Source organism: Cavia porcellus, unplaced genomic scaffold, assembly GCF_034190915.1.
Source record: "Cavia porcellus strain 051 isolate PalLab524CR breed Dunkin Hartley unplaced genomic scaffold, mCavPor4.1 scaffold_10, whole genome shotgun sequence".
In the NCBI taxonomy this organism is placed as follows: Eukaryota; Metazoa; Chordata; class Mammalia; order Rodentia; family Caviidae; genus Cavia; species Cavia porcellus.
This window is the reverse complement of record NW_026947493.1, coordinates 23,760,789-23,774,004: the sequence shown is the minus strand read 5'-3', so window position 1 is coordinate 23,774,004 and position 13,216 is coordinate 23,760,789. Positions and strand designations below refer to the sequence as shown.

Below are 13,216 nucleotides of genomic sequence, written 5' to 3'. Positions count from 1 at the left end.
TTGAAGTCAGGGGACTTTAGTGTTTAAGAGCAATCATTACAGCTCTGAACCTTTCTGTAAGATGGAAATAAAACCTGCTTTGTGGCCTGCCAGGAGTTATAGAATATCTTGTGATAACCATGGAGTTCTTTACCCATGTCTTAGAAAAGTGTTTGGAGAGTGTGTTTATTTGTGAAACCCTGGGAAGTCATCAACTTGGGATCCCAGATACTTAGCATCCATATCAGCCCTGGTAACTGTTGTAGAGAACAGACTAGAAGGTAAAGGATGTTGATCTTGATGGCCTGGTCTCTGCAGGGGCCTTCACCCCTGCAGCCTGCTCCCACCAGGTCAGCTCGCTGTCTTCTTGGAGAAAGGAGCGGAGCCCTTCCGCCGTGTCTGTGTTTCGCAGGAGACCAGGTTTCTCAGCCCATTCACAGCAGTGCGTGTCTTTACGTTACAAATCTCATAAGTCCGATGATGCTCTCATGGCTGGCTATCGGGTATGATCTGGCTCTGGGCAGGAAATTTAAAATTTTTTGAATCATATCTATAGATAGGTATGGAAGATGCTTTCAGTTGATTTTATGTGCTTATACTTTGCCTAAGAAAGAAAAAGCAGAGCCAGGGTTCTGTTCTAATTTTCAGGTAGACTGCCCACTTTGAACAGTTCTCTGATGTGTTAAAAAGGAAGCGAAAACACGGCTCTTACCTTAATTGTTTTACATGGGTTGGTATAATGGATTGTTCGTGTGTGTATATTGCTATTCATTTTTCATGGCACTGTCTCAAAATACTGATATGGAAAACACAGTTGAAAAATTTCAAAAATTCCAAAATTAAATAATATTCTGTGGCACTAAACCATGTATATATCACCTAACGTCAGCAGTTCAGCTTTCTACTGTTTTACTCCCCTCGCCTTTTCTTGCTAAAGAATTTTAAGGAAAAGTTAAACACTGATCATTTTATCATTTTTAGCAAATGCGTCAGTATTTATGTAGCATGATTTTCTTTTTACAATTGAGCCATATCACTATTTTTTATGTAGCTCTTATAACTACAAATTATAAGCCTTTGAGACTAACTTTAAGGAAGGGTAGTCAGTTGGAAGTTTGGGTATTTGGGGGAATCTTTGTGTTCTATTAGAATGACTCTTTACTAGACTTAGTATTACAAGTGATGCTAGGAAAGGCCTGTGTGGGGGGAGCGTGGGATGCTTATGTTTAGTGAGCTGTGGATTAAATGAGAGTTGGGGTATTTTTGTAGCGTTTGATTTAGTACGATGCACTAATATTTTCTGCCTTCATGTAAAAAAGTTTTTAAAAGAATAAAAGTATGTTATTTGTATATATGTATATGAAGATGTTTAGCTATGTCGGGTATATAAGTATGCACTGCAGAAAGAATATAAAGACATAAGTAAAATTTATCCATAATCCTACTTCCTCCCAGGTAACTGCTATTAATCCTTCCATGAATTTACTTACCAGTTTTTATGTTTCATACATAACCTACAGTGAGATCTAAATTTTGTAAATGTGTGTGCTTTTTTTCCTTTGTTTTTGCTTCATTTTCTACCTATGGGGAGGAATTCCTAAATTTAACCATGTAATTTCATTATATTACAATGTAAAATGTTTCCACAGACATTTTTACTGTACTCTAATTTTTTCAGTACTGGGGATGGAACCCAGGGCTTTCACACTGGGCGGTGTGCCCATCCTGTTCTTACATTTTGAGGCAGGGTCTCACTAAGTTGCTGGATTGCCCTGGTTGGGTTTGAATTTGAGATCCCCTGGCCGAGCTTCCCAGATTGCTGGGTTGCCGGCCTGCACCACCGTTTCAGGCTTCGATTGCGTTTTGTATTCCTGGGTGACATTATGTCTTCAGGTGTCTCATGATTGCTTCTTGCTGAAAGTTAATTTTAAATAAGACTGAGCAATATTATGGGATACTGAGCCCCTCTAGGAGGAGTTGGAATTTTCAGTTCTTGGTTATTATCTTCACCATACTACAGATTAGAGAAGGGTAGTGGTTTTATGGTGTCTTATTATTTTATAATATGGTCAGATCCACTTTGGGAACTATCTGAGCAAATCCCACTCATACCTGAAAGTTCCATACTTACTAATTTAAGTATAAAGACTCTGCTTTTATTTAAAGACCTTTGCGTTTATTTATAACTCAAGGAAAATGGAATAGTACTTCCAGTGCAACTGTATAGAAAAGATAAACTTCTGACCGCTGAAGCAACGGGGAAATCCATAAGACAGATGGGCCAGAATATCAAAAGTGTAAAAGAAAAATAGCCTAGCCAAAGGCAGTGGAATAAATATTAAATGGAATGCCACAGTATGGGTGAAAATAATGGGATAGCTTTAAAAGATTAAGTGGTTATTATCTGAAGTATGAAGAATGGAGATAGCAGAGGTCAGAACCCAGAGTCCTCAGCTGAAGTGGTTGGGAGAGGAACACAGGGAATGTGAGACACAATAGCATCATGAGAAATAGATGTATCATCACTGACAATTCAGGAAATAAAGATTAAGACGTACTTGTAAGGGAAGTTATCAGAATTATAGCTCTTTATTGGTTGAGGCGTTCAGAAAAGTTGGATCCTGTCTTTTTTGCTGCAATCTGGTGATATATACTAATAACTGAACATAAATTGACCCATAAATTCCCTTCTTTTTGTGAAGTGTATCCCGAGGAAATTATCCATGGAATTGGGGGCAGAAAGAGGAAAGTCAGTTTGCATAGAGCTATTTTTATTAATAGTCATAGATCCAATGCACACAGCAAGCGAATGCCCTATATAAACAATTAATATATTGAAGATACTAAATCACTGTGTAGCAATTTTGGATAAAGTCCTGGAGGTATTGTTGTTAAATAGATATATGTGAAATAAGTTTAAAAAATCAATATACAGAATAACAGGCACATCTTGAGCCCTACGTTCCCCTTCATAAACTCTGACAGTATAAAATAGTGGCTCCCCCAGAATTTTGGACTTTACTTACAAACTAAGGTTTAAGAATGATTGGATGATTTACTTTTTTATTTTTGTCTTTTCAAGACAGGGTTTTGCTCTGCAGTTCAGACTAGCCTTGAATCACTTTGAAGCCTAAGCTAGCCTCAACTCTGAGTGACCCTCCTGCCTCAGCCTCCCGAGTACTGCAGGTACAGGTGTGCACCACCCCAGCCAGCCTAGGAATAGAATCTAGGGAGCCACAAAGCATTGCAAAATTTTTGTGCATTACCCAGCAAGGACATTTCTAAAGGCACCATGACAATCTATGATTTGTGGTTACCACTATTTCATCACTCCCCACCTTCAGGGCATATAAGGGCATACAATGTGTTACATTGAAGAAGTTTAATTTTGTCAAAAAAAAAAAAAAAGAGGTTCAAATTTTCTTGTTTCTAATATTTTATCTTGACTAGAAAAGAATTCATCAATAATTGATTCTGATCTATGGATCTGTGTTTTTAAACCCCTGGGTTTTAACTTCAGAAGTGTCTCTCAGTCCAGCTCGTGTTCTCCAGGGCTCATTGCCCATCTGCCCTCTCTCCAGGTCATGTTTTACTCTTCCTCCAGGAAACCACCTTCCACAGTGAGGTGTTTTATCGTACTCCCTTTTACTGCTAAAAGTTAAAATGCCCTTGTGATGCTGCTCTGTTATTTGAAGAACAGGGATCGAGCCTTTCAGTCCTCAGGTGAGTTCTTGTGTGGTCTGCACACACTCTGTGCTATCCTGTGCTCCTCCACCCCATTGGAAGACCAGCTGGCTACAGCCTCACACTGGGATGGAAATGCTTCCCACCTGTACTCCCCAGTAGAGCTCCCAGCAAACATTCTGAAATGTGGATGGTCTGTAGAACCATGCCAAAGGTATGGTCAACCTCAAAGACTTGTACAAACCAGCTCACGAAATAACATTTTTCATAATAATGTGTGGATATGATGCCTTCCATCTAGTTAAACAAAATATATTGAAGTTCACTGCAGTTACTTCTTTCTACCCTTTGCACTGTGCCCACAGAAAGTTTACCATTATATATGAAAGTTTAAGCATCCCTCTGGTGGCTTGCATTATATTTCTCTTGAGTAGCACTGTGTTGAGCTGTGAGTTTGCTTCTGTGTTCCTCTGTTCATCCTGCAGGTGGTCACTGAGCACATTCCAGGTGCTGGACACTGGACGTATATATTAAAGAGCATATCTTGCTTATCCGTGGTGCTTCCAGCCCCAGCATGATCACAAAGCATGCTGGTTGAACAGAGTGATCTTGGGAATCATCCTTAAACTGTTAGAGCTCTTTGAAAGTGGTGTGTGGAGATGTGGAATTGGCTTCATGGATTGGATATGAGAGAAGAAAAAGCTGGCAACGGCAGGAGGACTTTTAGGTATTCACGTATCCACAGGGTTTTTAAATTGGGGCCATGGTTCATGGACAAAGGACTGTGTGGCCAGGGCAAAAGTGACATTAGTATGAGCCTCTGCATGTACCACTGGAATCATTTTATAAGGAGAACCTAGTTTATTTCAAAAATTGGACCCTCTCATTGGGTATGCAGTAATGAAAATGTATAGTATTAATTTTATTTAAATTGACTTGGTTTTTTACTTTTATACATCAAGTTAATTTTAACAAGTTGTAACATGACTCATTTAAATAGACTGTGTTCACTTGGTACTAGTAGTGTGTGACTTTTATGAAATTCTTCCTTGCTTGATGCTCTCTGGAAAAATACAACCCTAATGGATGTTCATATTAATGTATGAGTATACTTGTTACTTTTTTTAGTTGTGACATTTGAGACTTTAAAAAAATTCTTAATAGGGCGAATTTGGGTTCTGTCGTTTGATGAGAGAAAAGGTCATGCTGTTGGATGGTAATGGGTGTGTGTGAAGCATAAATTTAGATTTAATTAAGTTTCCAATGCTAATTTATTGGCAAAAATAGGAGTTATCCTTTACTTAAACTGTTTTTTAAGTTTTAAGTATTTCTTCCAGGCACACACACACTTTAGAAGAGAGAGCTTTAGATAAACGGTGTTGAGGCTGTATAATTTTCCATGGTTTTAAATAAACTTTTTGCAGAGACTAATATATGGAGGAGCTGCGTGTTTGTGTGGTTCCAGCTATGTGGATTTATATGTGTCTTCATGTAATTGCAATGTCCTATTTACTTAATATACATAGGGGCGATATTGTAATTAAGTTGCCATTTTTATAAATGGATGTTGGCTCAGTATTCTTTCCTTCGTGATGATTTGGTTTGATCCTGGCTCACATGGACATAGTAAATGTCTGGTTGGAACCCTTGATTCATAGATAGTCTTTGCTATGGAAGCAGTAATAGTAAACTCTCACCCTAACAAGTTTTATTAAATGATCAATTTTAAGGCAGTACTCTGTACTGGCCACACTGACTACAGAACAGCTCACCACCAGGGAAATCACACTTGGTGCACAGAGTACACTTAATCTTTGTGTGAACAGAATGGTTCTTGTTTAAATGCTCTAAATTAATTCTGTGAATTTTCTTGAAAAACAATGACAAGCAACTGCAGTGTGTATTTTTAGTAGTAATTTGCCGCATCTCAAAAGAAGTCAGCTCTAGATTTCAGTTTTTGACAGTTGTAATATGGAGTTAGTTAAAAGAAGTGGTTTCCAAATGTTTTTAAAGCGGTACAGTGGTGTTGTCAAATAAAAATATTACAGATCCTTGCAATGTCAAAATAGGTACAAGTGCTATTTTATTGTTTTAGAAGGTAAAATGAGCCTTTATTGATGTGGAAGCCAGTTGGCTTGACTAGCGAGTGTTTATGACCAGTCTTAAAATCCTCCGCATCTGTGAAATGTGTAACAGACAGTGATGTAGTCTATGGAGCCATTCAGGATCCTGAGAGCACCATTTTAGGGGGTCACTGAACTTTGGTATCAGCTAAACTAGTAGTGTTTCAGGTAAGCAGCCACAAAAGCAAAATGTTCATTTCCTCCCCTGCTTCTCTTTGGAGAAGGGTGCTGTGGTGCCATCTCAGCCTGTCCAGGCGAAACCAAGGGGGATTGGGAGATGGAGGCTAAGGACAGAGCTGACCACGACAGCAGTAACTGCCTGGTCTTCCGGGAACCCAAAAATGTTCACTAACTTCCTTACTGTTATTTGTCCAAAGGTAGGTTCCAGCCAAGCTGTTTGTAATGCAAATCCTTTTTCCTCCTTTCTCTCTCCTCCTCACAGAATTCCTTTTTGGCCTTGTTTATTCTCACCAGCTTCTTTGTTACATTTGAAAGTTAGATATTTGTTTACTTTCTTAGATGAGAAGTCAGACAATAAAGGGGTTTTGTTGTTGAACCTAGTTATCTCCAACCTCTAGTATACCCTGAGTAGTCCATAAAGTGTGGAGTAAATGAGTGATTTTCCATTAAAAAGGAGATTCTAGCCACTGGGTAACACTGTACCCCAGGTTTGGGTAAAAGCCTTCTTTCCTTGCAGTGTATTGGGCCCCAAATCAGCAGCAATGGGGAGATTGTGCCTAGCTGTATTATATACTTAGAATAACTGCCTTCCCCCGTACCCTAGGTATGCTTCGATACCTATTAGAGCTGGGATGTTTTATGTCCATCTAAGGTTTTAGCAAATATATTTTGTTATAGTATTATGAAAACTGCCCAGTAGTCTGTAAGCTCCTTTCTCAAGGACACAGATCCATTAGCCATAAGAGCATCTGTTGCATGAACAGTAATCTTTCTTCCTTGTTGGGGTCATGATTTGTTATCCTCAGATCAACCCAAGGAGACAGATCCTCTCAGGTTTCCTACTTTACAGATGGAAACTGAGGTTGAAAGTGTTTAAGCAGAGAGGCGTGTACCTCTGTAAGGTACCTGGCTTACCCATGCTAGCACTGTCCCAGGCTGGTCTCACCTGTGTTGGATAGATAAGGAAGTGATTGTCTGTAGGCAGAACATCATCAGAGAAGTATCAGCTCTGCATTAAGGTCTTTCTGTTGAATCCAGCTCATCTGGACTGTCTGGGCAACCTCTCTTGCTTAAGGGCAATTATTTATGAACTCTGTTTACAGCTACAAACTACTTTGTGAAAACCTCTAGATTTGTGTATGAGTTAACTGAGAGCAGAAGCTTCCCCAAGTTGATAAGGCAAAAGAGTTGGCTGGAGGCTATGCGGATACCAGACACCAGATGTCACGTAGGAGACACCAGTTGCTGTTTGTATGGGGAGTCAGGAAGAGGTAGCTCAAGGCCATGACTGTCTGCAGTCCTAGAGGTACGGAGACTCTGATTTTTGTACCCTGACTTCTCCATGACCCTGGTATGTGGCTGTCTGGAGTGAGGACTTGATGAATTTACTAGTGGTCACCAGAGCGCAGCAGTTTTACGTGGGAGAGCAGTAACTTCCGTCCTAGTCTTTGGGCAGGGCTGTCACATCTCTGCTATGGAAAGCGGACATACCCAACATTTAACTTTGGTGAACTGTGGAAGTCAAAGTGGCCAGCAGAGGTAGTACAAAATTCACACAAATGACCGGGGATTCCCATCCATTACAAGCTGCTGTCTAAAGGATAGAAAGGCCCCCAAATTGATAGAGCTGACCAGATTTGTCATGCTGAGTGGGCATTCAAGAAGAAGCCCCTAAGTAATAGCCTCCAACATGGTTCGCCCCCCTGTGACCACCACATAATTTAGGGAGGTTGCCTCCCTAGCTCTAGCAAGGGTTCAGTTCAGCCGAGAGTCACTTTGTATGACATGTACCCTGGTGAAGGAGTTGTGCTGGTAGGCTGAGGGTTCTACACTGGAGCCAAGAAGTCACGCTCATAATAAAAACCAGGGCTGTGTTGAAAATAACCACAACCATCCTCAGCACCGTGGAGGTCCCGAGCTCTTCTGCACAGCCGAGTACATGCCAGGAAGCCTGCATGACAAATTTGTCCTGGAGATTAAACGGCACACATCTTCCACTCCAGAGCCAGAAAGCGATGCTTGATGTAAGGACTAGAGCTTCTCTAGGAGAGCCAACGGCTCAAAGAGCAACACTTAGAGAAACCCACAACACCTCACTCATCTTCTCAGGGCTCTATTTATGCTGGCAACTTTCCCCAGGTGGAACATCTACGCCTAGCACCATGCTGATTTAATTCAGCTGGCATTAAGTTGACCATCAGTTTTTAATACATAACCAGGTTTTTCAGAGAAATGAAATAGGATGTGTGCAGATACAGATTAATTTTAAGAAGCTCATTCACACAGTAATAGAGTCTAGCAAGCCCCATATTTGCAAGCTAAGCTGGTGGACAGGAGCCTGGGGAAAGAGAGAGGTGAAGTGCGGTTCAGTTCTGAAGATATCAGCTGGGAAGCTTTTCTCCCACTTGGAAAAGGTCGGTGTTCAGAGTCCACCAATTTAAATATTAATCTCATCCTGAAAGACGTCAGAGAGACATGTAGAATAATGTGTGACCAAATAATCTGGGTGCTGTGGCTCAGCCAAATTGACATAAACCAACCATCTTACAGTCTCCCTGCAGATACAGATGTCCCCTGAGGTCCCTGTACTCATGGAAAACAAAGGAGCCTGATGGTCACCCATTAGACAATACTTGGTTATTGCATGCTCGTGGTGGATCGGGAGATGGGATGATATGTGCAGCCTGACTTTGGTCCAGGGACTTAGGCAGCTAAGCAGCTGGTTAAACCAGTGTAACAGGTATACTGTGCTGGGCTAGTTGGCAGCATTGGGATTCCCCAGAGAGCGAACCCAGTGTGGGCACTGTCCTCCATGTATAGGGCTCCACAGGTCATCAGGACCTTTGGAAGAGTCAGCCCTGATTCAGCATCAAGGGTGGACCAAATTTGTGCCTTTGAAACTTTTCTTCTTCCGATTAGAATATTACTGAATGTCTGGCAGACTCTCCTCGTGCTAGCACACAGAAAATGCCTGACTAGAGTCTTTGAAGCTTTGCACTTTAGAAGGAAGCTAAGCAGCAAGTCATGTCATATCACAGTTCTGTGACACAAAAGGCTGTTCTGCCTCATATAGCAATTAAATACGAAAAGCCTTCCTTTGAGCTTCCCTTTGACGCCTGGAGACAGTAACACAAGTCAGGTGCCAGGTGGACTAGGAGAGAAGCTGGACAAGTTCATCCTCTGGTGCCCAAACCACCCCGCGGTACCCAACCCTTATCCTGTGTTGAAGTCTGCAGGGAATATTTTTCCCTCCTGCAGTTTACTCTAGTATTTCAGCATACAACAGATTCTTCCTCATTGAAAACCCAGTCATCTTTGATCTGCTTTCAGATGCTTTTCCTTCTGGTGATTGCTCTGTCCATGATTAGAAGCCCAGACATTATTAAGTTGAAGGTTAAATACAGTTGTATCCATAGCCAGCCACTTCCCCGCCACCCTTCCCAGGACAGTAATCATTTCCTACTGCCTTGATCGGAATTTTCTCTAGTACTTCCTTTTAAAATTATAACATCTTTTGCTTCTACTTTTATATTAGAAGTTGAACATTGTAAGCTGTCCTGGTTATCTATTGCTATATAAGAAACTATCTCCAAACTTGACGTCTTAAAATGACAGCACTGATTTTTCTTAGCTTCCATTTGGCTGGGGGGTGATAAGAGTCCTTGTCTCTTTCCGAGGTGTCTGGGGCTTCTGTGGCGTTTGTGGGAGGGACTGTTTGTCTCCATGGAGTCTCAGGCCCTCTGTAATAGGTATGGTGGCCTCAGATTTCATACACGATAGCTCAGGATTCTAGGAACAAGTGTGCTGGGGACAGAAAGTGCAAGATTGCTGGTTCCTTAAGAGCCAGGACTGGAAACGATTACTTCGGCCATATTTTACGGCTGTGGAATCTCCTACCAGATTCAAGGCAGGGGGACCAAGACCCTTCCCCTATGGAAAGAATAACAAAGAAATTGGGACCATCTTTTATCACCTCAGTCAGCCACTTTGTGCCTTCTGAGTATTAAGGTGGCCTAATCAGTCCTGAACTGCTGTCTTGATCTTTGCTTCCAGAGTTTGGATCCTATATGAGGTTTCTGTGTCTGCCACACAAAGGTAGGTATACCATCACCTCAGCAGGAGACTACCTTGTAATTTTTTCTGCCAGATTAACCCATTGCCCTTATTAGTCTTAGGCAAAGCCTCTGGACATGATGGACATGAGCAAAATGCAGACAAACTTTCTGCCAAGGCATAACACATACCATCTGGAGTCCAACAGTCAATGCAGTCCTTTTTCCCAGAAAAAATCTCTAGAGCCTGGTCTTTACTGGCAGAATTTCTATTGGCATTGTCTTCTGAGCTCAAAACAAAATCTCCCATACAGAACAGCCTAAGGCTTTCCAGTGCTCTTTTTTTTTTTTAAAGCATCTCCATATCATTCCAAACTCTTCCCACAAGTCATTCCCAAAGGCTCTTGAATCATAAGGTCAGGCATGGTTATAGCAATGACCCCACTTCTCTGGTACCAAATTCTGTCTTAGTTTCTTTTCTGTTATTGCTGAGACAAAATACTTAACACCTAAGATCATCCTTTGTAGAGATTTCAGTCCATAATCCACTGACTCCAAGGCAGGGTGCTATAGCAGAAGGACAGCAATTCATGGTGACTGAAGACAGTAAAACCCACAGGAGACCTTACGAGCATCTTTCTGTCCATTTTATATTGTATCTACACTGCTGGGATTAGGGCCATGCCAAACCAATCAGTGAACTGATTTGGCAACTGCACACCCTTAATCCCAGCATCACATACTCTAGATTCAACCACCTCTGAAATAGCCTAAGTCTGTCTGCATGAGGATTTGAGGGGACATCTAGACACAAACCACAACAGTAACTCCACATGCTGTCAAGTAAATTGCATTCCCATGGAGCTGATGAGAATGGAGGCAGAGAGGGCCCAAGGCATCTGCTCCGGCTCCTGCCTGCAGCAGCCAGCTGTCCTGGCATGGGAGCCTGGGAGATCTCACCCTGGAGTGTCCTGGGTATACTGGCTCCTGGTCCCCTCCCTCATTCTGATTCTCATTCTTTTTCTAGGTAGTGACAGGGCAAGAAGAATACTCACTGATAGCTTCCTGATTATGTGCACTTTCCAGGTTATAGCTGCTGATAAAGGTGACACCGGTGTTAATATTTGTAGCCATGGTTTACATTAAACACCTTGTTGCACATGCCAAATTAAAGAACAGAAAAACCCTGCTAGTACATGAGCTAATGAATGAGTAATTGTGTAGAACACAAGGCTGGGTAGAGACCTACATGTGGGCCTGCATCCACCTTGGAGACAGTGAGCTGCAGTGTGATTCTTGGGTGGCCAGTTGGCTTTTGTCTCCACTAGGAAAAAGTGCCAGACTGTGTTACCAGCCTGGTGTCTTTAGACAATTGTGATGTCACAATGAAGAAGACATTATAGAATTGCTTTCTCAAGATTATTCTTCCCTCTGGCTACTTTCATTTTGATGATATTCTCTCCAGTGCAAGGATAGAATGGTAAAATAGGTGCACACACACAAAAAGATCTTTATTTTCAGAGTGAGTCCCTATGTACTTCTTATTGGAGAGATTTCAGTGTAAAACTGATAGAATACGATGCATACTGGTGGTTTAGTAGGGATGAAATAGGATTCATAAGAGTAAACAAAAGCTTCTGCCCTACATTTTGGAAGAAAGAGAACTTGCATTTTAGTGCAAATTTTTATCTCTAACATAAAAATAGCTGTCATTCTGACATGGTTTTGGGAAAACAATTTCTTCATTTCTCCTGTTGTGTAACTGTTCTAGCACACCTCCAGCATGAACATCTATTAGCTAACTGGGGAGATGAGATTGGGGGGAGAATTTGTCACTGACAGGAAATTACTACAGTAAAGCGTCTTATGGGGCGTTTGGTAACATTTGGGTACACAAATCAGCAGTAATATTTCCTAATCACACAGCTGCTTTCCTGTGAGAGTCTAAGAAACTCTTAAACCAATTTTTGAGGCATGAAACTGCATTTGGAATATATTGATGGAGTTGACTGAATTAGAATTTGGGTATAGCACTGCTTGGAAGTTATCCAGGCACTGGATTTTCTGTTAGCACCTGGCTGGATGAGATCACGAGTTACCTACTTTTGTTTGGAGCTAATTGATATGTTACTCTTCATAAAACAAATCAGACCTTTGAATTAGCGTTAATTACACAGAGAGGAGCTTTAGGAGGTCCACAGACCTTATAGAAGCAGGGCTGGCAGAGGCCTCTCTAATGACTGCCTCCTTTTCCTGCTTTGACTGAAGATACACAGTCACCCTGTGGGCTTCATATGTGTGCTGGTGGACATAATTTTGTGTTATCTTTTTTTTTGATTGATTGATTGATTGACTGGTACTGAGGGTTGACTCAGGGTCTTTTCACCAAGCTACATTCCCAGCCCTTAGTTTTATTTTGAAAGAATCTCTCAAGTCACTGTTGTTTATGTTTGACTGGAACTTGTGATCCTCCTTGCCTCAGCCTCCCATAGTGCTGAGATTATAGAGGTGCACAACCACGCCCCATAATTCTTTGTATGCATGTGTACATTTTTTTTTTAAAAAATAGTGTTTTAAAAATACCAGCAATAGTATAGTACTCACATTGTTATATACTTGTTAGGTCTTGCTGCTTCCACTTGGAAATGCACCCTAGCAATATGCTTAGGAGCTGTCTTTTTTTCTTTCTCATGTTTGTAAAATCATGACTCACTTCAAGGCTTTTGTCCTTGAGTTCTCAATGTCAGGCAGGAATCTGCATGACCTGAGGCTACCACAGGTGGTTTTCAAGGGCTTTCCCCGGCAGTCCACACCATTGGCCTTGGGTGCAGTCAGGAAGTAGGCACTGCCCAGCTCAGCACTGTTCGAGGTCTTCTTACCCCGCCTCATTGTGCGGTCCTCTGTGTCCAAGGCTCCTGCCCTTTTCCTAGGCACCCTGTCCCAGGACGGAGGGGCTTGGAGACCCTTGGCCCTGACTCAGGTCAGTGCTGTCCTTCCCAGCCCTCCCCTGGCCTCAGCAGGGCTTCTCTGCTCTGCCCCCCTGCTGCCATCGCCAGCTTCCCCGAGGCCTTACAGTGTCAAATCGCCAGTGCTGTCTTTAGAGATTTAATATTTTCTATTATAATAGTTCTTTTCCCCTCTGGGATTAAGTTTTTAAAAATGGACTATGTTTTCAAATACTGTTCTGGTCTCCTTTTT

General features: G+C 41.7%; 1 protein-coding gene across 4 annotated transcripts in view; it reads left to right on the top strand.

The window, feature by feature from the left end:
* Nucleotides 1–13,216, top strand: part of Osbpl10 (oxysterol binding protein like 10) — a 287,054-nt gene that overhangs the window by 146,631 nt on the left and 127,207 nt on the right. The window lies entirely within an intron of this gene.